This window comes from Zalophus californianus, chromosome 2 (genome assembly GCF_009762305.2).
Source record: "Zalophus californianus isolate mZalCal1 chromosome 2, mZalCal1.pri.v2, whole genome shotgun sequence".
In the NCBI taxonomy this organism is placed as follows: Eukaryota; Metazoa; Chordata; class Mammalia; order Carnivora; family Otariidae; genus Zalophus; species Zalophus californianus.
The window spans coordinates 143,475,420-143,502,595 of record NC_045596.1 but is presented as its reverse complement, the minus strand read 5'-3'; the positions used below and the strand labels follow the sequence as shown (position 1 = coordinate 143,502,595).

The 27,176-nt window shown below is 41.4% G+C and overlaps 1 long non-coding RNA gene across 1 annotated transcript; it reads left to right on the top strand.

Moving 5' to 3' along the window:
- The first annotated feature begins 11,456 nt into the window (after positions 1 to 11,456).
- LOC113924692 lies at positions 11,457 to 26,690 on the top strand. Its single transcript, XR_003520768.2, has 3 exons — positions 11,457 to 11,652; positions 23,949 to 24,085; positions 26,593 to 26,690. It is a non-coding gene; the product is annotated as an uncharacterized LOC113924692 (long non-coding RNA).
- Positions 26,691 to 27,176: the final 486 nt, after the last annotated feature.

Here is a 27,176-nt window from a genome sequence, read left to right as displayed (position 1 = left end):
CCCTGGCAAGGGCGGTGCAATTCTGCATGGGGCAAAGACACTTGAGAATCAATGCAACAGGCCCCTCCCCCAGAAGATCAGCAAGAACATCCATCCAAGACCAAGTTTATGGATCATAGAGAACTGCAAAACTCCAGCGCTAGGGGAAAGTAGTATATAGAATTTGTGGTTTTCTTCTCCAGATTCTTTAGTCTATCAATTTTTTTCCTTTATTTATTTATTTATTTATTTATTTATTTATTTATTTATTTATTTATCTATTATGTAGTGTTCCATGATTCATTGTTTGCGTATAACAACCAGTGCTCCATGCAGTACGTGCCCTCCTTAATACCCATCACCAGGCTAACCCATCCCCCTACCCCCTCCTCTCTAGAACCCTCAGTTTGTTTGTCAGAGTTCATAGTCTCTCATGGTTCGTCTCCCCCTCCGATTTTCCCCCCTTCATTTTTCCCTTCCTACTATCTTCTTTTTTTTTTTTTTTTTAACATATAATGTATTATTTGTTTCAGAGGTACAGGTCTGTGATTCATCAGTTTTACACAATTCACAGCGCTCACCATAGCACATACCTTCCCCAATGTCTATCACTCAGCCACCCCATCCCTCCCACCCCTAGTCTATCAATTTTAATATTTTTCTTTTTCCTTTTCAACTAATTTCTTATTTTATCAACTCTTTTCATCAGGTTTTTAAATTTTCATTTTACAATTACATTCTATCCTTTCACTGTATTTAATTTTATTTTTGTATATATACAAGTGTTTCTTTCTTTACAGTCTTGGGATGTAGTTTCTTCTAACAAACAGACCAAAGTACACCCAGAACCTAGGGTATTGCTATGTTCTGGTCACCTGTCTGATTATATTCTTTCTTTCTTTCTTTTTTAAGTCTTTTTTAATTTTCATTTTTAGAGTTACATTCTATCCTTCCATTGTATTTGATTTGATTTTTGTATATGTATAAGTTTCTCTTTCTTTACAATTTTGGGATGTAATTTCTTGTAACAAACAGGCCAAAATACACCCAGAATCTAGTGTATTGCTATGTTCTCCTCACCTGTCTGATTATATTCTTTCTTCTTTCTTTCTTTCTTTCTTTTTTTTGGGGGGGGGGTCTTTTTTAATTTCTATTTTTATAGTTACATTCTATCCTTTCATTGTATAATTTTATTTGTGTATACATATAAGTTTTTCTTTCTTTACAATTTTGAGATCTAGTTTTCTAACAGACCAAAATATACCCAGGATCTATTGTATTGCTCTGTTTTGTTCACCTGTCTAATTATATTCTCTCCTTTCTTCTTCTTCTTCTTTTTTTTTTTTTTTGTTGTTGTTGTTGGTGGTGGTGGTGGTTGCTGGTCTCTTCTGATTTGTTCAGTGTATAATTCTCTGGGGTAGTTGTTGCTATTGTAGTATTTGGTTCTCTCATTCATCTATTCTTTTCTGGAAAAAAACGACAAGATGGAAAAACTCGCCTCACAAAGGAGAACCAGAGGCAGTACTGACTGCCAGGGACCTAATCAGCACGGATATAAGTAAGATGTCAGAGTTAGAGTTCAGAAAAGCGATTATAAAGATATTAGCTGGGCTTGGAAAAAAGCATAGAAGACTCTAGAGAATCCCTTTCTGGAGAAATAAAAGAACTAAAATCTAATCAGATTGAAATCAAAAAGTCTATTAATGAGAGGTAATCAAAATGGAGGCTCTAACTGCTAAGATAAATGAGGCAGAAAAGAGAACTAGTGATAAAAAAGACAACACCTCGACATATAATAGTGAAGCTTGCAAATCTCAGAGATAAAGAGAAAATCCTGAAAGCAGCTAGGGATAAGAGGTCCATAGCCTACAAGGGTAGAAACATTAGATTGGCAGCAGACCTATCCACAGGGACCTGGCAGGTCAGAAAGGACTGGCATGATATATTCAGGGTGCTAAATGAGAAAAATATGCAGTCAAGAATACTTTATCCAGAAAGGCTGTCTTTCAGAATGGAAGGAGAGGTAAAAATCTTCCAGGAAAAAACAGAAACTGAAAGAATTTTTAACCACTAAACCAGCCCTGCAAGAAATATGAAAGGGGATCCTTTAAGGGAAGAGAGAGCCCAAGGAGATGATGTCTGAGGCACTGTCAACCATGGTTGTCATGAATCAACTGAAGTAGATTCCATTTGAGTGGCACCAACAATTATGAACTCTTTCTAGGCCACCGTGTGCATTCTTATGTAGAACCCAGGCATTAACTTGCCTCCCTCCTGGAAATATAGTGACATGCACATTAGTAGCAGTCATAAGGTCTTCAAGTGTTTACAGAAAACCAAAGTCCTGAAGATATCAGTTCACTTGAACTCCGTGGCCAGGACTGTTAAGGATCATAGAATTGCCCAAGACTTCCTCTGTTGCAGTTGGTAATATGTATTGCTGTACTTCAGTAGTGCAGCCAAGTGGAAAGGTCAAAACAGAAAAAGTAAGCAACCTGCATTTCCATGGTAAACCCTGATGGTTTATAGGGTTTGTTCAACTTGGGCCTGGGATTTTGGGGGGTGTGGTTGAAGTTGACATTATAAGTTGGCCTCACCCTGATGCTTGGAGTCTTGTTAATAGTAACTTTAATTAAATGCTGTATGAGACAATTGGAATGGATGTGGTCTTATCCCCTGTCAGTGAGACTAATGAGCGTGGCTGATGGAGTGGGTTACTCATGGGAAAGTTTACCAGAAACCAAGATAATTGGGTTGAATGGTGGTCCCCCAAAAGACATGCCCCAGAACATGTAAATGTTAAATTTTTTTTAGAAAAAGAGTCTTTGCAGATTAATTAGGTTAAGAATCTCGAGATTAAATCATCCTGGATCATCCAGATAGGCTCTAAATCCAATGTCAAGTGTCCTTATCAGAGACACACAAAGGAGAGCCACAGAGAAAAGGAGAAGGCTGTGTGAAGATGGGGGCCAATGATGGGATGACGCAGCCACAGCTAAGGCACACCTGGGGCCACCAGAACCTGGAAGAGGCTAAGAAGGATTTGAGCCTTTGGAGGAAATATGGTTGTGCTAACAGCTGGATTTCAGACTCCTGGCCTCTGCATGAGAATACATTTATGTTGTTTTAAGCCCCCCAGCTTGTGGTAATTTGTTAGGGTACTCTCAGAAAACTAATACAACCATGTTGAAATGAAGGTTGGGAATTACTGGGAAACATTTTTCCACGAGCAACTCCTTTTTCTGTGTATCTTGCAAGCAAGGCACTGACTGCCCTTCGTTTTGGATTATCTTTTGAAGGAATAGCCTTGGAAGATAGAGATAGTGTCTCCCTTCAGAGCAACGGGTAGGTATGATTACTGGCCCTTATAGAAAACGTGGGTCCCTAAGCTCAGGCTTTCTTCCCTGGGATGCAGTCCACCATATGTTCAGGTGTCATCTGGCTGCTCTTCATCACCTGTGAGGTTTGGGGCTTGGGGGAACCAGTGCAGATACTGATACTCTGGCTACTCCTGTTACAGGGCGGAATAAATTATCTGCTGTCCCCGGTCCCAGGAGTTTCATATCTTCTGTCAGCATCCAGGAAGCTGGAGGATTAATTAGTTAGTTTGAATGTAGGTGAGTTCTCAGCATCTTCACAGTTATTGACAGATATTATTCTTAGAACTTCTGTAATTAAGCCATGAGTACCTCTTTAGCTCTGTCCCCACCTCCTCTGAATGCCTCATTCAATTCTATCCCATCTCTTGCAATTCTCTGAAATTATGTGAACATTATTTGTCAAAGAAGCAGATAATCTGTGAAGAAATTGATTTATCATAACATTTTATATTTTCATCAGTTAATAAAGGGGAGTAAAGAAGAGGGAAATTCTTGCTTTTGAAAATCTGCTGAGTCAAGGAGTGGAGACATTGATGAACATGTGAGCGTGAACAAATTTTAGTATCTTTACAAAGTCATATGGAGTTGAGAATGCTTTAGTTAGAATATATCATCTGTACTTGTCACCTCAAATTAGATGAAAAGCTGATTCGTTGACAACTTTTCTTCAGGCAAGAGACACATATTCCACTCCCGGCCTCCCCCACCAGCCCCAGAGAGCTGAGATAAGGAACTGTATCAGTGCATGTTGAACGTTATGAAATGACAAATTGGTGCCATTTGTGGTTAAATGTTGTCAATGCATCATATCAACAATCCTGTCATCATTCACAACGAGGCAGAGAAAGGAATAGGAAGAATGTTTTAGTTAACAAGCCTAAGCTGGTCAGAGCAGGCTGGAGACAAAGTCATGAGGCTGTTTAAGCTCATCCCCACTGCCATCCACTCCTTTTCTCAGTTTGACACCTTTCACCAGGACCTTCGGCTGCCTCCCAGCTGCCTCCGACTGGCATCCTTGGTGCCAAAATTCTGGGACTCCCCCAGTCCCTAACATACCATCAAACGTACCTGTCCAGGAGTTTCCACATTGTCCCTGTTGCAAGTGAACAGCACCCCCATGTATCCTACCTTGCTTTCCAATTCGGTCGCTCATGGAGAGCCCCAGAAGACCCAGGCAGGACATTATAGACTGAAAACTGTTTGCCCAAACCTGGGAAACTGTATCTTTGATGGATTGAGTTGAGAAATAAATCTCTAGGTTGTGTACACCCTGCCTTTTACTTTGAAGAAAGTATCATCCCTGCTCAGCAATTCTCGAGGAGAAAAGAGTGGTTTCCTTGAAGTGCTCCTACATAATCTCCAAGATAAGGACTCTAAGCTCCAGCCCAGGTCACATACCCAATTGAGGACACTTTGTGAACTGGGCAGGCCTGGGTCACAGGCCTAATCCTTTGGCCAGGGTGGCCCATTCTTTCGGGTAGGGGATGGGTGAAGGGGTGGAGGTGGAGATCCTAGCCGGATCCAACCATAGAGGCCCATGTCCAAAGGCTTATGTAGACACAGCTCTGATATGGTTGTGAAGAAGCTGCGTGCTTCCACATCTAGACACATGAGGGCTTGGGGAGCTCACCACTCAATCAGTCACACAGCTGGCCTGGGTTTAGTCTGCTGATTTCTGAGCTGTTGGCCAATTTCTGATCACTAGTGTCCGGGGAAAGAACTGTGCAGGACAGACCCAATGTCAAATAATGCCAGGTCAGGTGGAACTGTGTCCCCTATCAGCCTCAAGGAGGCCAGGGCCCTTCAAGCACTGCAGACTATTGTTTTCTGTATGTTACGCGGAGCCTGTTGACAGTCAGGATGGCGCAGCAAATATTGGCATTCATTCTGCCACGCCTCACACCCATGTCTCTAGCAGGTATAACTCATGAATCAAAGCACTCTTTCCCACTGAGCCAGAAAGCACCTCAGAATCATTGTCAACAAAATTGTCTAGGCAGTCACTCCTGGTATGCGAGTTGGTATCGAGATGAGACATATTTGTTATCCCTGCACCGGGCTGTCACAAGCCAACTAATTGATGACCTATGTTTGCTATGTCTTGGCCATGTGTGAAATTTCCAGTAGTAAAATTGCATATAGACTATGCCAGAGTGAAGCACCTGGGTGACTCAGTCGGTTAAGGGTCGGACTTTTGATTTCTACTCAGGTCATGATCTTGGGGTTGTGGGATCGAACCCCGCATCAGGCTCTGGGCTCAGCGAGGAGTCTGCTTGAGATTCTCTCCTTCTGCCTGTCCCCCCACTCACGGGCATGCGTGCGCTCTCTCGATCTCTCAAATAAGGAAATAAATCTTAAAACAAAACAAAACAAAAAAACCAGACTACATAGATTTTGCTGAGCATTGTGAAAAAGCCTCGCTCAATAAGACCTTGGTGAAAATGCATACTGGAATGATACATAACCTTTCAGGCGCAACAGTGTTATTCAAACTAATAGATATCCAGTAGATACCTCAATATTTTCTAGCAGTCAATATACATATGATCTTTCCAGATTTCCTTATTTAAGGATGAATAAACTGAAACAACAACAACATAAAATTAGGAAGAGCATGGCCCTGAAGATGCAGAGCAAATTCATACTTTAAAGGAGATTTACTACAGGAAAAATGGAAGCCACCTTTGGAAAGCAGCTTCTCTGTGATCTCAACCAATTACCAGAAAATACTAACTTTATTATTTTTTAAAGATTTTATTTATTTATTTGAGAGAGAAAACAAGCAGTGGGGAGGGGGAGAGGGAGAGAGAGAGAGAGAGAGAAGCAGACTCCCGGCTGAGCAGGGAGCCCCATGGGGGACTCGATCCCAGGACTAAGCAGACGCTTAGTTCACTGAGCCACCCAGGTGCCCCATGGAAATACTAACTTTAAAAAATGATATGGGAGATACAAAAGAGCAACAGATAAGGATGCAAGTTGAGACAAAATGGAGCTGGATTAAAAGAACAAACCAAAAGTAAAACATATGAAGGCAAGAGAGAGCAGCACTGACAGTGTAAAAAACTGAATTTAGGGCGCCTGGGTGGCTCAGTCATTGAGCGTCTGCCTTGGGCTCCGGTCACGATCCCAGGGCCCTGGGATCGAGTCCCACATCGGGCTGCCTGCTCAGTGGGGAGCCTTTTTCTCCCTCTGCCTGCCCTCCCCCTGCTTGTGCTCTCTCTCTCTCTCTCAAAAATAAATAAATATTCTTAATCTCAGGAAACAAACTGAGGGTTGCTGGAGTGGTGGGGGGTGGGAGGGATGGGGTGGCTGGGTGATAAGACATTGGGGAGGGTATGTGCTATGGTGAGCGCTGTGAATTGTGCAAGACTGTTGAATCACAGATCTGTACTTCTGAAACAAATAATACATTATATGTTTAAAAAAAAAAGAAGAAGGAGAAGGTAGCAGGAGGGGAAGAACGAAGGGGGGGAAATCGGAGGGGGAAACGAACCATGAGAGACAATGCGCTCTGAAAAACAAACTGAGGTTCTAGAGGGGAGGGGGGTGGGGGGATGGGTTAGCCTGGTGATGGGTATTAAAGAGGGCATGTTCTGCATGGAGCACTGGGTGTTATACGCAAACAATGAATCATGGAACACTACATCAAAAACTAATGATGTAATGTGTGGTGATTAATATAACATAATAAAAAAATAAATAAATAAAATCTTTAAAAAAAAGAAAACAGAATTTAAAATGTAAAACACAAATTAAGAGTTTTTCCAAAAACATGAAGGCAGAAAGATGAAGAACATGGTGATGATTTGAACAAAACAATGAATAAACTTCAGCTGATGGATATATATATATATATGAACCTGCACTCAGTCCAGATAGTTTTATAAATGAGTACCAAACTTTTAAGGCCTCTTTATTATGTCTACACTGTCTTGGAGAATAGAAAAAAGCGAAAGTTTCCCCAACTCATCTTAGGAGACTACAAAGTTTCTTCATATCAAAACCAGAGCATCACAGGAAGAGAAGACGAAATTATAAGCCAGTTTTACTAATAAATATAGGTTTTTAAAATTCTCCATAAAATGCTAGTAAATCAAATCCAGCAATGTATAAAACAATAAGACATCATGACCAATACAAGGTGTAGGATGTTTTAACATAAGAAAATTAGAAAATACAACTCAACACATTATCAGATTAAAGAAGATAAACCATCTCAGTAAAGCAGAAAATGCACTAGATGGAATTCAGCATTCATTCATAATTTATAAAAAAAGAAATTTAGTCAACTAAGACTAGAAGGGAATTTCCTTAAAATAATGAAGATATCAATCAAAAATCTACATCACCCATAATACTTAATGTTGAAATGATAAACCTTTTTTTTTAAAACGAAGGTACAAACATGCCAAGTATCAACATCTATTCAACATCGCATTGGAGATCTTGGCTGCACAGTAAGACAAGGAGACAATAGAAGGGCCTAGAAAGGAAGAAGCCAAACCATCATTTATCACAAATAGCATTAGTTTCTACATTGAAAATCCAAGAGAATCTACAGAAAGATTATTCAAATTTATTAAACATATTTTGTCTTATGTATGAGTATGCCCATGTGTGTCCAGTGGATCTCATTGCCTTCCCTCTACCAAATCTGACACCACATGTGCTATAACCAGTGGAGAAGGAAAGAGATAGGGACCCTGCTTTCACAGCTTACAACTAGTGAAGGAGACAGGCAGTTAAACAAAAGGATAATAATAAAGTGAATTAAGTGTTATCATAGAGGGAGAATTTGTAGGAAGAGCCTCTAATCCTATGCAAAGAGAGGAAGGGGGTCAAATAAATCTTCCCCGAAGAATTGATATGTGAGCTGGAATTGAAATGAAGCTGAAAAGCAATAAGGCAAAGAGCCTGGGAAGAGCATTCTAGCAGAGAGAGGGTTGGTCAGAGATGTAGCTAGCAGAGGATGGTAAAGAAGTTCTGCACAACAGATGTGGGGAGATAGGGGGGTTGGGAACAGTCAGGTGAAGGGCCTTGGAAACCATGGTGAGTAGTGTGAGCATTATCCTAAGGGCAACGGATGCCGTCCAGACCTTTTGAGCGGTTTGCATTTTAGAAAAACAACTCTGGCTGCTGTGTGGCGAATGAATGAGGAGAGGGTGTGCCAGACTGAAGCTAAGGAGACTGGTTTGGAGGAAATTGCAATATTCTAGGCAAGAGACAATGGTAGTCTGTGCCAAGGTAGAGGCTGAGAGGAGCTGGATAGGTTTGGGATATATTCAGAAGACAGGGTTGTAGGACTAAGAGACTGGTTGAATGCAATGTGTGAGGGAGGAATGACATTCAAGTATCTTGCTAGGGTGTACCAAAGACTGGAAACAAATGCACTCAAATGTTCAAATCATCTATTAGTTGTAAACTTATGGATAATTGTTGCGTTCTTCTTTATATTCTTTCTTTCCTAGTTTTCTTTTAAATACTTTTTTTTTTTTAGGGGTGCCTGCGTGGCTCAGACGGTTAAGTGTCTGCCTTTGGCTCAGGTCATGATCCCAGGGTCCCGGGATCGAGCCCCATATTGGGCTCCCTGCTGAGCAGGGAGTCTGCTTCTCCCTCTCCCTCTGCCTGCTGCTTCCCCTGCTTGTGCTCTCTCTCTCTGTCAAATAAATAAATAAAATCTTTAAAAAAAATACTTTTTTTTTTTAAAATGTATGCTCCAGATCAATGCAGGGCCTGAACTCACAACCTTGAGATCAAGACCTAAGCTGAGGTGCACCTGGGTGGCTCGGTCAGTTAAGTGTCTGCCTTCGGCTCAGGTCATGATCCTCGGGTCCTGGGATAGAGCGCCACGTGGGGCTCCCTGCTCGGCAGGGAGTCTGCTTCTCCCTCTGTCCTCCCCCTGCTTATGTGCTCTCTCTGTCTCTTTCTCTCTCAAATAAATAAATAAAATCTTAAAAAAAAAAAAAGACCTGAACTGAGATCAAGAGTCAAACTCAACCGAGTGAGCCACCCAGGTGCCCCATCCCAGTTTTCCATGCGGTACTTATTCCTTTCCTAATCAAGAGAAGATTATGAATAACTCTTTTCTTTTCTTTCTTTCTTTCTTTTTTTTTTTTTTTTTTTTGAATAACTATTTTCTTGTTCCTAACATCAAATCCTTAGGACTCAGCTCTCTTCTAGGAGAACTATTATAAGGCATACTCACAGAATGATGGGTTGGTCATGTGCTATTCTCCCATATAATCTATTTTGCTTTTTATTGGTGGTTGCTGATGGCAATTTGTAATTCTGAAGGACTGCCTGGTGTGGAAGCTGGCAACTAATACGAAAAAGTGGGAAAAGCCCAAGTTTTGCAGAAACAGGGAACTCTACTGCTTACCAGTTTAGTAGTCTTGGGAAAGTCGCCTAATGTCTCTGAAAATACCACCTCTCACACTTTCAGTGTCAAGTGTAATAATGTGTGTGAAAGCACTTGTCAAACGCCATACAGATGTTAGTAGTTATGTGGCACTGTCTACAGGTAAAGTCCAAACACCTTTCCTGGCATTTTGATCCTTGAACAACTTTCCTGAAATTAACCCTCCCTTTCTGTCTTCTCACACCTCATTCTTCTGTTCAGTATTCCCCATAACTCTGCTATACTCACCCTATACTCACTTTCTCAGCTCCTTGTATATTTAGGTATTTGCAAAGAGTGAGGTGGTGGTGCACATATTTTTAAGATGATGCCTTATAGTTTAAGTGTTCATATGTCCTGGATTGTCTGTTGTCCTGGCATCTCATATATTTTACATTTATCTTGAATAACTGTGTCCTTTACTATGCTTAGCTTTAGAAAATTTAGACCTCCTTGGTCTGCTAAATCCTGGTGGACTTTGGACTTGATCCCACGGGGCTCAGGCTTCAAACAAATGCTCTCTCTAAACTTCAGTCTACTCATCTGTAAATTAGAAGTAAGAATATCCACCTTGTAGTGATGAGGAATCATATTCACAAAGTGACTGGCACATAGTAGGTCTCAATAAATCCATACCATTATTCTAGAGGTGCTGTAGTAATTAGTCTGATGATTTTTTATTTTCAGAAAATAAGCAAAAATATATTATCGTCATCAATATGACCAGCTTTTTGGTGAAGGAGGGATATGGATGTTTTTTTAAGATTTCCTTATTTATTTTAGAGAGTGAGAGAGAGAGAATGAGCAGGAGGGGCAGGGGGAGAGGGAGAGAGAATTTCAAGCAGACTCCATGCTGAGCACTGAGCCTGACACAGGGCTCGATCTCACAACCCTGAGATCATGACCTGAACTGACACCACGAGTCGGTGGCTCAAGCAACTGCACCAACCAGGGGCCCCGGGATATGGATTTATATTTAAAAAATATTTTACATATTTTTACATAATGTACAATTTTCTGTGCCCAGTCTACATAATTCTTTCATAAATTCACTAGAGTAACCCAAGTAAAGGCCAACTATTCCATTAAGACAAGAAGTCTCCCAGATCTTCAGCACCCATGGAGGAAGTTACCAATGGAAAACCTCATCCTTTCACGCATTACTCCTCTCAACCTATTTTGTGGTTCATACTAGGTTTTCAGATGTGATGGATAAAACTCAGTGAAGCTGGGAGGAAGGAACCAGAGGAAAATTTATCCATCAAACTTCATCACTTCCTGACATAAGATGACATACACTTTCAATTAACATGTTCCCTGGGTAAGTATATAATAAAAAAGAAGCAGGCACTGTACAAATAAATATAAACTGCTTCTTTACAGTTATATTAAAGTTAGGTTTCACCCTTTCAAACATCCAGACTGTGAGCTGGGTCTCAAAATCTTCCAAAGCTACTTCCTCCCTTGGGTAAGAAAGTGTCAACAGTAGCAGCTGCTGAGGGCTTCCAAGGGCAGGCGCAGGGATCCTCACCCTGCACCAGTCAGTCACCAAGGGAGACCAAAGACCTGGACGTGCCAACTGACTCTTAGCGGTGGGGAAGGTCCAGGGCTGGGCTTCTGGGACAATGTGACATCTTTCAATTGGCCTTTGGGGGAAACAAACATTTTTTTGCCCTTTTCTAAGACCAGGGAGGCAAAATTCCAAAATTCCAAAATTCTTTCAGCCATTGTTCCTCGAATTCTGGCAAACAGTGGTATCCTGCAGGTGCTCGTGTAGCCTGCCTCGTGGGGACATTCAACCGGGAAGCAGGTCCATGAACAGGACAGAACCACACAGGCACAGCGACGTGAGGAAAACCCCAAAGAATTGGTCAACGCAGACATGATCTTTCTTTCGTAAGTAGAAATGTTCCTTTGGATTTCCTTTCCCAGGGATGATTTAACTTCATCTATAATTCCTTTTTCTGTCTCTGCTTGGGCAGCCCTGTGAAAGTAAGTCAAATTAATCTATTAATATGGCCATGTTAATTGTATCCTCATAGATGGCCTACTTGCCCATAATCTACTTGGGTAATTTCAAGAACTTATTTCCCTTTTAATTTCCTTTTCTGCTTTCTGATGTCTTCCTCTGACACTTAAAAATATATATATTATTTATTTACAAACAGGAATTGTTTGCAGATGGTTTTCTTCCCCCAGAAAAGAAATTTCCAGGATAGGCTGTAAATTAAGATAATCAGATGCGGTATTTCCTGGAGATGAATCTCAGGGTTTTAAATGTTTTAGGGACTTTACTTAGGGCTTTTAAGACCCTCCAAACTATGTCTTCATCTCACCTCTATTTTTAGGTCTCGAAGGGTGAAAGCACTTGTCTATAAAAAACGAAATGGGATCCAAGAGAATTAGATGTAGTGGGTCTCCAGGAGAGTACACCCCGTAGAACATGAGAAAGCCAGTCACATGCGCAGGCAGTGAGTCCGAGGCCTTTTGGCTGCAATTCAAGTGAGCATATCACTGGCCTGGAGCCAGAATCATGAGCTGCAGAAACCATTTGCACTTTGGACTGATTGGAAAGTGCGGGTGGATGTTGAAGCGTGCACATACAGGTCAGCTCTGCAGCACTCGCATGCCTTCCACTTGGAGTCCAGGATCATGTGCTCTTTTTCTTCTCATTCAGTGGACTTAGGCATAGTCCCATTTCTGTGCTTCAGTTTTTAACAGAAAAATTGGCACAATTCCTCTATTCCTATACTTCACTGCCAGAGAAGTATTTGCATAGATTTCATTAATTTATGAGCTGAAAAACCATATAAACTGTTTGTAGCTCCTTGGGTGAGACATGAAGTTGGGCGGTGACATTTTATATGCATCAGAGGCCCGAAGCGTAAGTCCTCTGGTTTTGATATCTCTTTGTTTTACCACATCGTGACGGAACAAAGGGGCAGGATTTAAAAAGCACAGGCTTTGGTGACAAAAGCAGCTCTACTGCTTATCAACTGTGAGATGTCTGGTAAGCAGTCCCTTTGTGCTCCCCAGTTTACTGGGGATAACACAGAATTTCCTTATGTTATTGGGAGGTTCTCCCAGTAACAATACTTGGCTGATGATAGGCAGTCAGAAAATATTAGGTTCTTTTCCTTACCCTCAGTTTTGACCCAACAGTTCTGAAAAATGTTCTTCCAGCCCATTCATTAAACAAAAACCAAATGATCCTTTTTGAACACCAGAAATGTACAAGAGTACAAACACAATCCCCATCATGTGCTCAGTATTGTTAGGCACAGTTAAGAATATTTAAAAACTATACAATATATAAATAATACTTAAAACTCAATAGTCAAAAGGCAACCCAGTCATCCAGAATATATAAGAACACCTACAACTCAACAACAAAAAGACCAACAATCCAATTAAAAAAATGAGCAAGAGGGGTGCCTGGATGGCTCAGTTGGTTGGCGTCTGACTCTTGGTTTCAGCTCAGGTCACGATCTCAGGGTCCTGAGATTGAGCACCGTGTCAGGCTCCCTGCTCAGTGGGGTCTGCTTGTCCCTCTCCCTCTGCTCCTCCCCCCACGTGCTCATTCCCTCTCTCTCTCTCATAAATAAATAAAACCTTAAAAAAATGGGCAAGAGAAAAGAGACATTTCTCCAAAGAAGACAACTAACAAGCACAAGAAAAGATGCTCAGCTTCACTGGCCATCAGGGAAATGCAAATCATAATCACAGTGAGTTACCACTTCACATTTAGGATGATTATCATTAAAAAAACAGATAATGAAGAGTTAGAAAGGATGTAGATTAGGTGGTGTGCCTATACACTGCTGATGGGAATGTAAAATGGTGCAGCTATTTTGGAAAACAGTCTGGCATTTCCTCAAAAGTTTAAATATAGAGTCACTATATGACTCAGCAATCCTACTCCTAGTATATACCCAAGAAAAATGAAAACATGTCCTCACAAAAACTTGTACATGAATCTCCATAGCATCATTATTCAAAGGACTCAGGAGTGGAAACAACCCAAATGTCCACCAGCTGATGAATGGAGAAACCCAGTATGGTGTACCCATATAATGGAATATTATTTACCAAGAAAAATGAAGTCCCGATGCCTGCTATAACTTGGACAACCCTTGAAGACATTAAAATGCAAGATATCCATAACAAAAGATTACATATTGTATAATTGTATTTATATAAAATGTCTGGAGTAGATTAATGTATGGAAATAGAAAGTAGATTACTGGTTGCCTAGGGTAGGGTTGAGGGAGTTTTGAGAGAGTATATTAGTTTCCTAGACTTGCCATAACAACGAGTCACAAACTGGGGGGCTTAGAAAAACAGAAATTTATTCTCTCACAGTCCATAGTCAGTGTTGGCAGGGCCATACTCCCTCCAAAGGACCTAGGGATGAAGGTCCTAAGCACCTACGAAATAATCCTTCCTTACCTCACCTAGCTCTGGTTCCCTGAAATCTTTGTCTTTTCTTGGTTTGTAGAAGCAGCATTCCAATCTCTGTCTCTGTCTTCACATGGACTTCTTCGCATGTGCCTGTAGCTCTGCATCCAAATTGCCCTCTCCTTATAAGGACACCAAGTCATGTTGGATTTAAGGCCCTCCCCAATCCAATGTGGCCTCATCTTAACTTGATTACATCTGCAAAGACCATTTCCAGTTAGGCCACATTCATAGGATCTGGGGGTTAGGACTTGAACATGTCTCTTGGGGGACACAATTCAACTCACAACTTGGAGAAATGGGGAGTGACTGCTGATGGGTACAGTGTTTCTTTTGGGGATAATGAAAATGTCCTAAAATTGATTGTGATAATGGTTGCCCAACCGGATGAAAATACTAAAAACCATTAATTATATGCTTTAAGTAGGTGAGTTGTTAGGTATGAGAATTATATTTCCATAAGGCAGTTATTTAAAAGCTAAACTCTAAAACATGGTCCCTGTCCTCCTATGGTTTACAGTCAGATTAAGAAAACCAGTTTGTTCATGTGAAACAAGTGAACTACAGAAGTCACAATACAATGAAATGTCATCATGCAGTGTGATGGCTGATCCTGTAGATGCCTACAACAGAGGATGAATGAGAGCAGCATAATCCCAGAAAGCTTCATATGGAATCTTGAAATATGAGTAGGGTTTAAAATTACTTCTTGGGGATTTAGAATGGCTAAAATTCCCCCACTGCTCAGTGCTCTTTGGTCACCAGCTATTTACACGGAGGGTCTCCTCTGTTCTGAACACTCCTCCCGCACTGGGTCCCAGGGGCCCACCTCTGGCTTCTGTACTAGGCCCCAGTGCCAGGCCTTTGCGGAGCACCGGCCCCCCCCCCCACCCCGCCCAGCGGGCAGGGAGGGGGGTTGACTTGGCAAAAACAGACTTTGTGTGAGTCAGTAGAGCCTGGGAGGGCGGTTTGCTGGTCATTTTAGATGCTCCTCTGGGAAGAATTAGAGAGAAGGAAATTCTCTCTGTGTAACCGGCAGTAAGGAGCAGTCCAGGCTAGTCTCCTGCCAGTTTGTGTAAAATGTAAACTCCTGAGTCCCACTTTCAGAGAGTCTGATTAATGTGTCTGTGGAGGGGGCCGGGAATGAGCGTTTTTAACAAACACCTACAGTGATTCTCATATAGGGGTGACTTTGAGAAAAAATGCAATAGAATCCCCAAGCTGAAAATCAGGATCAGAGAGAAGAAAGCATATAAAAATGGTAGCTGAATGGGTCAATGCAGTGTGTCTAATACAGCTTAACTTTATTTGAGGTCTTTAGCAACTCTTGCAGAAAAAGGGAAAGATGATAATTTACATGGTTCTCATTATTGGAAAGATGAACATGTACTCTTCCTCAGGAGAAAAGTGTTTTCCTCATACTAGATACTGAAAAATATTTTTTAGATGTGGTCTTTACAGAAGAGATGCCCAGGCTCACTCGTAGGCTGCTTGCAGGGCTGGGCACAGAAAGGGGTGTTTGCTGGGTGGGAGGTTATTACCAGTGACTCCGCTCTCGGGAATGCTGCAGGAGGCGCAGCGATAAAGCCAAACACAGATAAGTTCTGTTCAATAAATATTGATTTGCCATTTACCATGTGCCAGATACCGTATGAAATGCTGGTGAAACAGAGTAAGATAGCCCTGCTCCTGAGAGGCTGATGGCCAAGTAACGCCAAAGGTTGTGAGCTGAGCAGGCAGCTCACTGACAAGCGGGCAGAGTTCAAGGGTAGGAAGTGAGCTCGACACTGGATGGGAGAGTTGCCTGACCCGTGAGCAGGAAGTGCCCAGCGGCTTGGGCGCGTGGACGGCGGCCGGAAACTGTGCCTTTCAGGAGGGTGAGCTTTTCCAGTGGGCCCTAGCTCAGCTCCCTGAACTGGGGGCCTGGCCTGGCAGGAGCGCCATCAGGTCAGAGAGTGCACCCTAAGTGATGATGTTGAACGTGACTGGTCCTCCACATGAGTTAGGTTCCAGATTAGGGGATAGGAAAAAATTACATTTAATCAAAATTCTCTTACAAAATTCCTTATATTGTTCATTAAACGAAGCACACATACACACAGCATATATAGACGTATGTGGTATTTGGTAAATAGAATATGTGCAAAATACAATTTTTACTTATTTTAAGTTATACCATTTAAATAATTTCTCTTTTCCTACTCACTGTTGAAGCCTGTATGGTTGCTTCGCATAAGTTAAAATCATGTATGATGTGAAATGGATGATCTTCAATAGGATTTTTCCCTTTTTGGCAACAAATACAAAAAAAGAGATTTCATATGAGTGGTACTTACAGCCATCTTCTATAAAACCTGAATGCTAAAACTGAAAGTAGGGTAATTCTAGCATTGAGTTCATGGGCTTTATAATACAGTGCTCCATGGGCTACCTGGACTTAAGGTGGAATTTAGAGCACCTAGAATTGCTGAATTCTAGAGACTTCATCCCTGTGACATTCTCCAAATACTGCCTCTTTGCAGGGCTCTTTGTAAGAGTTCCCGGCAAACAGTGTAACCATTTGCTGCCTGACGTCTGCTGCGCTGGTCTTCTCCATTTCTGATTCAGGTCATTTCCTCGAGGAAAACAGAGGAGGAGATGGTAGAGATGATGTTCAAGTTTGAACATTGTGGAGCCTAACCTATATTTTTGCCAGAGGAGAAAGCTATCCCACGTTCACAAAGAAGTTGGCCGCACAAATATAGATTTTTCGCAATAGCTCTGGGCCCACCTTAGTACTTAAATACATTTAACCTGAAATTCTGAGTTCCTCCCCTTCAAACAAGGCAGAGACAGTTTTGGTCTAGGAAACATTTCAAAATTGATGCTACTGGTTGCCCACAATAGGTAGAGAAGACCTTCAGGAGTGGCTTGTCTGATGGTGAGCAGCGTGACCTACCTCATAGAGCCATAAGAATAAGTTAGTCATAAAATGTATTAGGTCTCTGACCCTATTTTGTCTCCTGTGTGTTTTCATTCCCTGGCCGGGTTCTGGCCTCATGTGCACCCCCTCCCTGCCACCTGAACCTCAGCGGTTCTTGTGTTCGGGTCCTCCTTTTCAGTGCTGACAGTTCATAGTGACCTCACTTTGCTCAACAGCAGATACAGGCCAGATCCTTTGAAGGAGATCAACTATGAATGGAATTCCAAGATAGCATTGTCCCGAAGAGCATGGATGACGGAATGTAAGTCTCAAAGATACTTTAGGCCATCATGGAACAATTCTGTTACTTCATACTTCTTAATACAAATTTTCCATGTGCAACATTATCTTACCCTGACAATAAAGAGTAGCTCTTAATTGTGATTTGGCTTATAGAAGGGGCTGACTTTATTATGTAATTTGAGGAGATTGTGGTCTCAATTTGTTTTCATGCTTGCACGTTTTTGCCAAGTTTAAAAATGTACATTCAGGTTGGCTGCTTTTGAAGTCAGTCTGCTGGGCCAAGGCAGGGGTTTGTATTTCTATGGCACCGGCGTTGAGGTACTCCTGGGTCTTTACTGATAAGGTTCCTGGGGGAGTCTATTTATTTCTTTATTTATATCAGTGTAGGGCTTGAACTCGCAACCCTGAGATCAATACCTGAGCTGAGATCAAGAGTCGGACACCCAACTGACTGAGCCACACAGGCCCCCCAAGGCTACTGGGGCAGTCTTAAGGCAGAGTATTTCTTGACATATAATCCAATACATATATGAGACTAGTGCATCCCAACAGGGGTATGTCTTGGCAGAAGTGATACAGGGTTGTTCTAAAGCTATAAGCATTTTTCTAGGTTGCCATCACTATCTCAAACACTTTGTAAAAAGGGCATGGCTCTGGTGTTCCTACAAAATAGTGAGCCCACAATGTCCATGCATTGATTTTGATAAGCTTGGAAATACCAATTTGTACTGGGCTCATTCTGGAGCAGACAGAGCTCCTGAAAGCTACTAGGAGGTGGCGCATGATCCTCAGAGGTGGGGATTGCCTGTAGACCTATCTGCTTTGCACACCTCAAAAGGGAAATGTTGATGTGAATTAAATACTTGGGCACTTTTTTTTTTTTTTTTTGCTATATCTGCCACTAGGTCCTTTACATATCAGTTCATTGAACCTAATGATAGGATCAGATCATAGGTCAGATCAGATGATAGAACCTCTGATAAATCAGGAAACTGAGGCTCAAGAAGGTTGGCAACTTTCCTGAGGCCATATACCCAGGAGGTGGCAGAAACAGAATTCAGATCTGGGACTGTTTCCACATTACCACATCAGCCTGTCATCCTGGGAATATTATGTGAAAATTATAATCACCTTAATAATTCCTATAAGAAACTAATGGATACAAAAATTGTGTTTTTATGTGTGTGGATACATAGATGCTTAGTGCTTGCTCTACAAATGATTTCTGTAAGGTTTTACTCAAATGAGGTGTTAGGCATGTAAAGGGGTCCAGGCCTGAATTCTACCCTTTGTTTCCCTCTCCCTCCGGGGCTGTCACAAATAGAAAGTGTGGATGTAAGAATCAGCAGTTGAATGTGGATCAGAGTGTAATGTTTATATTAATTGATGGTTTTAATATAATACATTGTTTTCTATGAATAAATGGCTGAGTAGGCTTTCCAGGAAACCATGTTGGAGAATGAGGCTTAGCACTGAAGCCTATTGGGGTGTTCTGCTTCCTCCCTAAATCTAGACTTTTGGGGCCCACTCTGTCCACTTAGAGAGCAGCTGCCAAGAACCTCAAGCTGGCCTCATCTTCCTAATGGACAGGAAGGAGAGGAAAGAGGGGAGGAGAAGTACTTTACAGGTGGGGACAGGAAGTGAGAGATTACAGGCCGCCTGATGGCCAAAGAGGGCCACAGGCTGGGCACCTGGGACCTGGGACACATAATCCTGTCTTCTAGTAAGGTAGGGCCCAGGAATGCCAGGCGCCCACTCACCATATGAGCCATCGCCTCCGCCACCGGGGAAGGACAGCAGGTGTCCTTGCTCCATGCTCCCCTCTCAGGCAGGGAACAGCAAATCCTGTCCTCTGGAAACATGAACGGGGATGATAAATGTTCTTGAGCATTTGAGCTATGTCCAGAGCATAACTGAAAACCAGAAATAAACAAGCAGCCTTGAGCCAAGATGAGGTCACAGTGACAATCTTGTTATCCAAGCAAACTTCTCGGGCTCAGAGGGTTTCGGGGCCTTGCGAGTGTCTACCCAGAAGCAGGGGACATCACAGCATTCTCCCAGGATCAACTTTTCCTTAATAGTTGTTTGCTATAAATTTATATTCAACTTGCTCTTAAATGTCCTTAGTTTTGGCAGTGAGATACAGTGCCCTATTGGAAAGCAGTGTCCTATTTTGTATGAAATGACTCCAAATACATGATTTTACTGCTTAGTTTCCATCAACTTGCCCAATCTTCAAGTAGGTGTTAACATAGCAAACACCGTTGTAGCTACTACTGGGTCACAGTAGCCAAAGGAATTTTTGTTTTTGCATTTTATTCATGTAGTGATATAATTTTTTTTGAAGACGTATGTATTTATTTTTAGAGACAGAGAGAGAGCATGAGCGGGGGTGGGGGAGGGGAGAAGGGGGGAGAGAGAAAGAATCCTCAAGCAAACTCCATGCTAAGTGAGGAGCCCAATGCAGGGCTCGATCCCAGGACCCTGAGATCATGAGCTGAGCTGAAATCAGGTGTCGGTCACTTAATCAACTGAGCCACCCAGGCGCCCCATCGTGTGGTGATATAATTTCCTATAACAATTGCAAATTTACATAATTCTTCTTGCCAATTTGATTCTTGAGCTTGCTTTTCCAATAATACAAAGCACCGTTGTCATTCATTATTTGTATTAATTGCTGTGTACATGGTGCTTACTGTGTGCCGGGCACTATTTTCTATACTGAACTCATTCAGTCCTCCCCACAATCTTTTCGAGTACTTGCTATTATTAGATTCACTTTACAGATGGGGAAATCAAGGCAAGTAAAATTTTGAAAATTATGATGTGTTCATATATCAAGAGATGGGGATATAGTCTATATTACACACACACACACACAGTCTGTTTTTCCTCACTAGACAAAAGTGTGTGTGTATATGTATGTGTGTGTATTAGATTTTATTTCCCATGTACCCCTGACCCCATGCATGCATAGGCTCCCTCCTCATTATCAGCCTCCCCATGCACCACCAGAGTGGTACATTTGCTGTAACTGAGGAACCTACTTTAACACATTGTAACTCAGAGGTCATAGTTTACATTAGGGTTCACCTTGGTGTTGGAATTTCTATGGGTCTGGACAAATGTATAATGCCATGTATCCACCGTTACAGTATCATACAGAATAGTTTCACTGCCCTAAAACCCCTCCATGCTCTGCCTATTCATCGTCCTCTCCCCCTAACCCCTGGCAACCACTGATCTTTTCATTGTCTCCATAGTTTTGCCTTTTCTTGAATATCATATAGTTGAACTCATACAGTATGTAGCCTTTTGGATGAGCTGCTTTCACCTGGTAATATTCATTTAAGGTTCTTCATGCCTTCTCATGACTTGATAACTCATTTCTTTTTTAGCGCTGAAAAATATTTTATTATCTGGATTACTACAGTTTATTTATCCATTTATTTACCTATCGAAGGACATTTTGGTTGCTTCCAAGTTTTGGCAATTGTGAACAAAGCTGCTATAAACGCCATGTGCAGGTTTTTGTGTGGACATGTGTTTTCAACCCCTGTGGGTAAATACCAAGGAGTGCAATTGCTGGATCACGTGGGAAGAGCATGTTTAGTGTTGTAAGAAATCACCAAACAGTCTTCTGAGGTGGCTGACCCGTTTTGTGTTCCCACCAGCAATGATTGACAGGCCCTGTTGTTCCACATCCTCCACAGCATGTGGTGTTGTCAGTGTTCTGGTTTTGGACTATTCTAATAGGTGTGTAGTGGTATCTCATTGTTGTTTTAATTTGCATTTCCCTGATGACACATGATGTGAAGCATCTTTTCATATGCTTATTTGCCATCTGTATATCTTCTTTGGTGAAGTATGTGCTAAAGTGTTTGGCTCATTTTTTAATTGAGTTGTTTGTTTTCTTATTGTTGAGCTTTAAGGGTTCCTTGTATAGTTTTCATAACAGTCCCTTATCAGATATGTCTTTTGCAAATATTTTCTCCCAATCAGTAGCTTGTCTGTCATTCTCTTAACAACATCTTTCACAGAAAAGAACTGTTTATTTTAATGAGGTCCATCTTATCCAGTCTTTCTCTCATGGATCATGCTTGGTGTCGTTGTAGCTAAAAATCATCACCAAACCCAAGGTCATTTGAATATTCTCCTGTGTTATCTTCTAGGACTTTTGTAGTTTTGCTTTATACATTTAAATCTGTGATTCATTTTCAGTTAATTTTTGTGAAGAGTGTAAAGTCTGAGTCCAGATAAACATTTTTATTTTTTTGTTTCAACATCATTTGTTGGAAAGACTACCTTTGCTCCACTGTAATGCCTTTACTCCTTTGTCAAAGATCAGTTTACTAGGGGCGCCTGGGTGGCTCAGTCGGTTAAGCATCTACCTTCGGCTCAGGTCATGATCTTGGCTCAGGTCATGGTCCTGGGATCCAGCCCCCAGTGGACTCCCTGCTCAGCAGGGAGCCTGCTTCTCCTGCTCCCTCTGCCCCTCCCCTGCTCGTGCATTCTCTCTCTCTCTCAAATGAATAAATAAATAAATAAATATCTTTTTTAAAAAAGATCAGTTAACTATATTTAGGGAGGTACATTTCTGGGCCCTTTATTCTGTTCCATTGATCTCTTGGAAACTATTCTCTCAGCAATACCTCACTCTCTTAATTACTATAGCTTTATAGTAAGCCTTGAGGTTGGATGGGGTCAATCCTCTGACTTTGTTCTTTTCCTTCATGTTGTATTGACTATTCTGGGTCTTTTGCTTCTCTGTACAAACTTCAGAATCAGTTTTTCAATAGCCACAAAATAACTTGCTGGGATTTTGATTGGCATGGTGTTGAATCTATAGATCAAGTTGGGAAGAATGACACCTTGACAATATTGAGTCTTCCCATCCATGAACATGGAATATCTTTTCATTTGTTTAGTTCTTCTTTGATTTCTTTCCTCTTCTTTGATTTCTTTGAAGTTTTCCTTTTATAGATCCAGACATGTTTTGGTACTAGGGTAATGCTGGCCTCATAGAATGAGTTAGAAAATAACCCCTCTGCTTCTATGCTCAGAAGGAGATTGTAGAGAATTGATATTTCTTCCTTAAATGGTTGCCTTTTGTATGTCTTTTAATTTTTTTTTGATAGCTTGGCGTGATATAATGGGAAAAAGAAACTGCTGTAAATGGGCTTTTAGTAATGCAGTGGTGAGGTGTGGGAGTAGGGGAAGCATTCTATAGTACTATTATTAGGTTTTAGTCTTTCCTGGGCTTGTGCCTCCAGCTGTGAACTTCATGTGCTTTTTGGTTGCCCCCGCCCCACCCCTGAGATGGGACAGGATGGCTAAGAGTGGGCTTGAGTTGAGTATTTCCCTTCTTGCAGGTCAGTTAGCCTCTGATAAAACTCAGCAGATTATACTGTGTTTAAATAGTTTTTCCTGAGGGCAGACCTTGTTAAGAAGAGCAGAATGCTCTGGTATATTTCAAAATGCTTACTCCCCCGCTTTTTCTACCTGAAGCAGAGGGGATTTTTCTCTATTTCATGAGAATCTAGTAGAGCTCCAGGAAGTAAGACTGACAAAATTGTGACACCTCCCCCATCTTGTCCACACTGAGCCTTCAGCAATTTGTCAATTACAGGAATACCTCGGAGATGTTGCAGGTTTGGTTCCAGACCACTGCAATAAAGCAAATATTGGAATAAAGAAAGTCAAATGAATTTTTTGGTTTCCCAGTACATATAAAAGTTATGCTTACCCTATACCGTAGTCTATTAAGTGTGCAATAGCATTATGTCTAAAAAACAATGTAATAGGGACGCCTGGGTGGCTCAGTCGGTTAAGCGTCTGCCTTTGGCTTAGGTCATGATCTCAGGGTCCTGGAATAGAGTCTGGTGTTGGGCTCCTTGCTCAGCAGGAAGCCTGCTTCTCCCACTGCCTGCCGTTCCCCCTGCTTATACTCTTTCTCTCTGACAAATAAATAAATAAAATCTTTAAAAAATGTAATAATTTAAAAATACTTTATTGCTAAAAAGTGCTAATCATCATCTGAACTTTAAGCAAGTCATAATCTCTCTGCTGTGGAGGGTCTTACCTCAATGTTTATGGCTGCCACTGATCAGGGTGGTGGTGTTGAAGACTGGATGGCTATGGCAATTTAGACACTCAGTTTGCTGCATTGATTGACTCTTCCTTTCATGAATGATTTTGCTGTAGCGTGTGATGCTGTTTGACAACACTTACCCACAGAAGAACTTTCAAAGTTGGAGTCAATCCCCTGAACTCTGCTGCTACTTTATCAGCTAAGTTTATGTAATATTCTAAATTCTTTGCTGTTGTTTCAACAATCTTCACATCATCTTTACCAGGAATAGTTTCCATCACAAGGAAACATTTCTTTGCTCATCCGTAAGAAGCAACTCCTCATCTGTTCAAGTTTTATCATGAGATTGCAGTAATTCAATCACATTTTTAAGTTCCACTTCTAATTCTAATGGGTTTTTTTGTTGTTGTTTTTTTGTTATTTCTGCCACATCTGCAGTTACTTCCTCCACTGAAGTTTTGAACCCCTCAAAGTCATCCACAAGGGTTGGAATCAACTTCTTCCAAACTCCTGTGAATTTTGGTGTATTGACTTCTTCCTATGAGTCATGAATGTTCTTAATGACATCTAAAATGGTGAGTTTTTCCAGAAGGCTTTCAATTGACTTTGCCCAGATCCATCAGAGGACTCACTATCCATGGCAGCCATAGCCTTATAAAATGTATTTCTTAAATAATAAGACTTGAAAGTCAAAATAGCTTCTTGATCTACAAAATAGATGCTGTGTTAGTTGGTATGAAAACAACACTAAGGGGCGCCTGGGTGGCTCAGTCGTTCAGTGTCTGCCTTCAGCTCAGGTCATGATCCCAGGGTCCTGGGATCAAGCCCCACATCGGGCTCCTTGCTCAGCGGGAAGCCTGCTTCTCACTCTCCCACTCACCCTGCTTGTGTTCCCTCCCTCGCTGTGTCTCTTTCTGTCAAATAAATAAATAAAATCTTAAAAAAAAAAAAAGAAAAGGAAACAACATTAATCTTGTTGTCCATCTCTATCAGAGCTCTTGGGTGACCAGGTGCATTGCCAAAAAGGAGTCATATTTGTGAAGGAATCTTTTTTTTTTTTTTTGAGCAGTAGGTCTCAACAGTGGGCTTATAATATTCAGTAAACCATGTTGTAAACAGATGTGCTGTCATCCAGGTTTTGTTGGTCAATTTACAGAGCACAGAGTAGATTTCCCATAATTCTTAAGGACCCGAGGATTTGCAAAATGGTAAATGAGCATTGGCTTTAACTTAAAGTCACCAGCCTCATTAGCCCCTAACAAGAGAGTTGGCCTGTGCTTTGAAGCTTTGAAGGCAGGCATTGACTTCTCTCTTTGAAAGTCCTAGATGGCATCTTCTTCCAACAGAAAGCTGTTTCATCGACATGGAAAATCTGTTGTTTAGTGTAGCCATCTTCCTGAAGTATCTGAGCTAGATCTTCTAGAAAACTTGCTTCTGCATCAGCACTTGCTGCTTCACCTTGCACTTTTATAGTTATGAAGCCGGCCTCTTTTCTTAAACCTCACGAACCAATATCTGCAGGCTTCCAACTTTTTTCCTGCAGCTTCCTTACCTCTCCCAGCCTTCCTGGAATTGAAGAGAGTAGGGTCTTACTCTGGGTCAGGCTTTGGCTTAAGAGAATGTTGTGGTTGGTTTGATCTTCTATCCAGACCACTCAAACTTTCTCCACATCAGCAGTAAGAATGTGTTCACCAGAGTAGCACATTTTAATTTCCTTCAGGAACTTTCCTTTGCACTCACAATTTGGCTAACTACTTGGTGCAAAAAGCCTAGCTGTCAGCCTATCTCAACTTTCCACATGCCTTCCTCACTAAGCTTAATCATTTCTAGCTTTTGATGTAAAGTGAGAGACCTGTGACTCTTCCTTTCACTGGAACACTTGGAGGCCATTGTAGGGTTATTAATTGGCCTAATTTCAATGTTGGTGTGTCTCAGAGAGTAGGGAAGCTCAAGGAGTGGGAGAACGATGGGGGAAAGGCTGGTCAGTGAAGCAATCAGAGCACACACACATTATTGATTAAGTACACCATCTTATATGGGTGTGGTGCATGGGGTCCCAAAATAACTACAATAGTAACGTGAGAGATCCCTGATCACAGATCACCATAACAAATATAGTAATAATGAAAAAGTTTGAAATATTGTGAGAAATACCAAAATGTGACACAGAGACATGAAGTGAGCAAATGCTGTTGGAAAAATGGTGCTGATAGACTTGCTCAACACCAGGTTGCTACAAACCTTCCATTTGTAAAAAACAAAAACAAAAACAAAAAAAAAACAAATACAGTATCTGTGAAGCACAATGAAGTGAGGTGCGATAAAGTGAGGTCTGCCTGTACAGTTCAGGCTTTCCTACTTTGGTGCTGGTTTCTGTGGAAGCTTTCACTGTGGATTGCTGCTCCAATAAGTTGTGATCCTCTGTAGTCATCTGTCAGTCTCTCCAGTTTTGGAGGCAGCAATGTGCCCTGTTCCCTTCTCTTACAGATCTAAGGAGAGTTGTTAATTTTTCAGTTTGTTCAACTTTTTACTTGTTGTTAGAATGGAGTTGTAACTTCCAAGCTCCTTCCATGCCAGACCAGAACCCAAAGTAGATTTCTTAGTTTGGTTTCCCTCAGCTGGAATGAGTGGAGACAGAAAAAAAGTAGGAACTCAAGTTTTGAGATGAATTCTTTTGAAATCTCAGAGGGCTGAATTTGAGCGGAAGTTATTGCATTTATTAGCCTCTAATATATATACTCTTATCTCCGGGGATTGGTGTGATTACAGCCTGCCCGTGGGGGTATGAATCTGAATAAGACCAACTCTCAGTAAGATCCCTGATGAGAGAGGCTCTGAACGGTCTGACCCCATCTCAAATAAAATTAACTGGAAGAAAAAAAATTGACTGGAAAGACCTAGATTGTCTGTCTTGTATCAGGTCTTTACATTCTTCCATTATCTTCCACACAGTATTAAATATATGAGTATCTCCCTTCTGCAGTTCTGAAAATATTTGATATTTGAATTTGATATAAACAATGAATAAATCTTTTCATACAAATATGTCCCATGTAATATATTTTATCTGGCAACCCTACAGCTAACACAACTACCCTTGGAAGGACCTGCTGCTCTTTCTGGCCCTCAAGAATGGCTGGTGACTTATGAGAGATGATGGACTCTGAAAAACAAACTGAGGGTTCTAGAGGGGCGGGGGGGTGGGGGGATGGGTTAGCCTGGTGATGTGTATTAAAGAGGGCACACTCTGATTGGAGCCCTGGGTGTTATGCACAAACAATGAATCATGGAACACTACATCAAAAAAATTAAATAAATAAATAAATAAATAAATAATAAATAAAAAGAATGGCTGGTGACTTAACAGGTAAACTAAAGCCTCTGTGTCTTTGAGGCTGGAAGAACACTGACCTTTGTAGCTGAGGAAACTAGGATGCAGGAAAGCCTGGATGAGAAACAGAGAATTTTCCAGCTGATACCTTGTCTGTCCACAGGGGCAGAGAGCACTGAGCCTTCAATAACCCATGGGATTGCTTAAGACTTGGCCCAGGGTGAATAATACTGCAGGTAGGCAAAGTCACAACCAAGCCAGAGAGGGAAAGAATGCGCCCAGCACCCTGGATGGGCAGCTGCCGGCAAAATTGAATGGCTGGAGGAGTACATGGC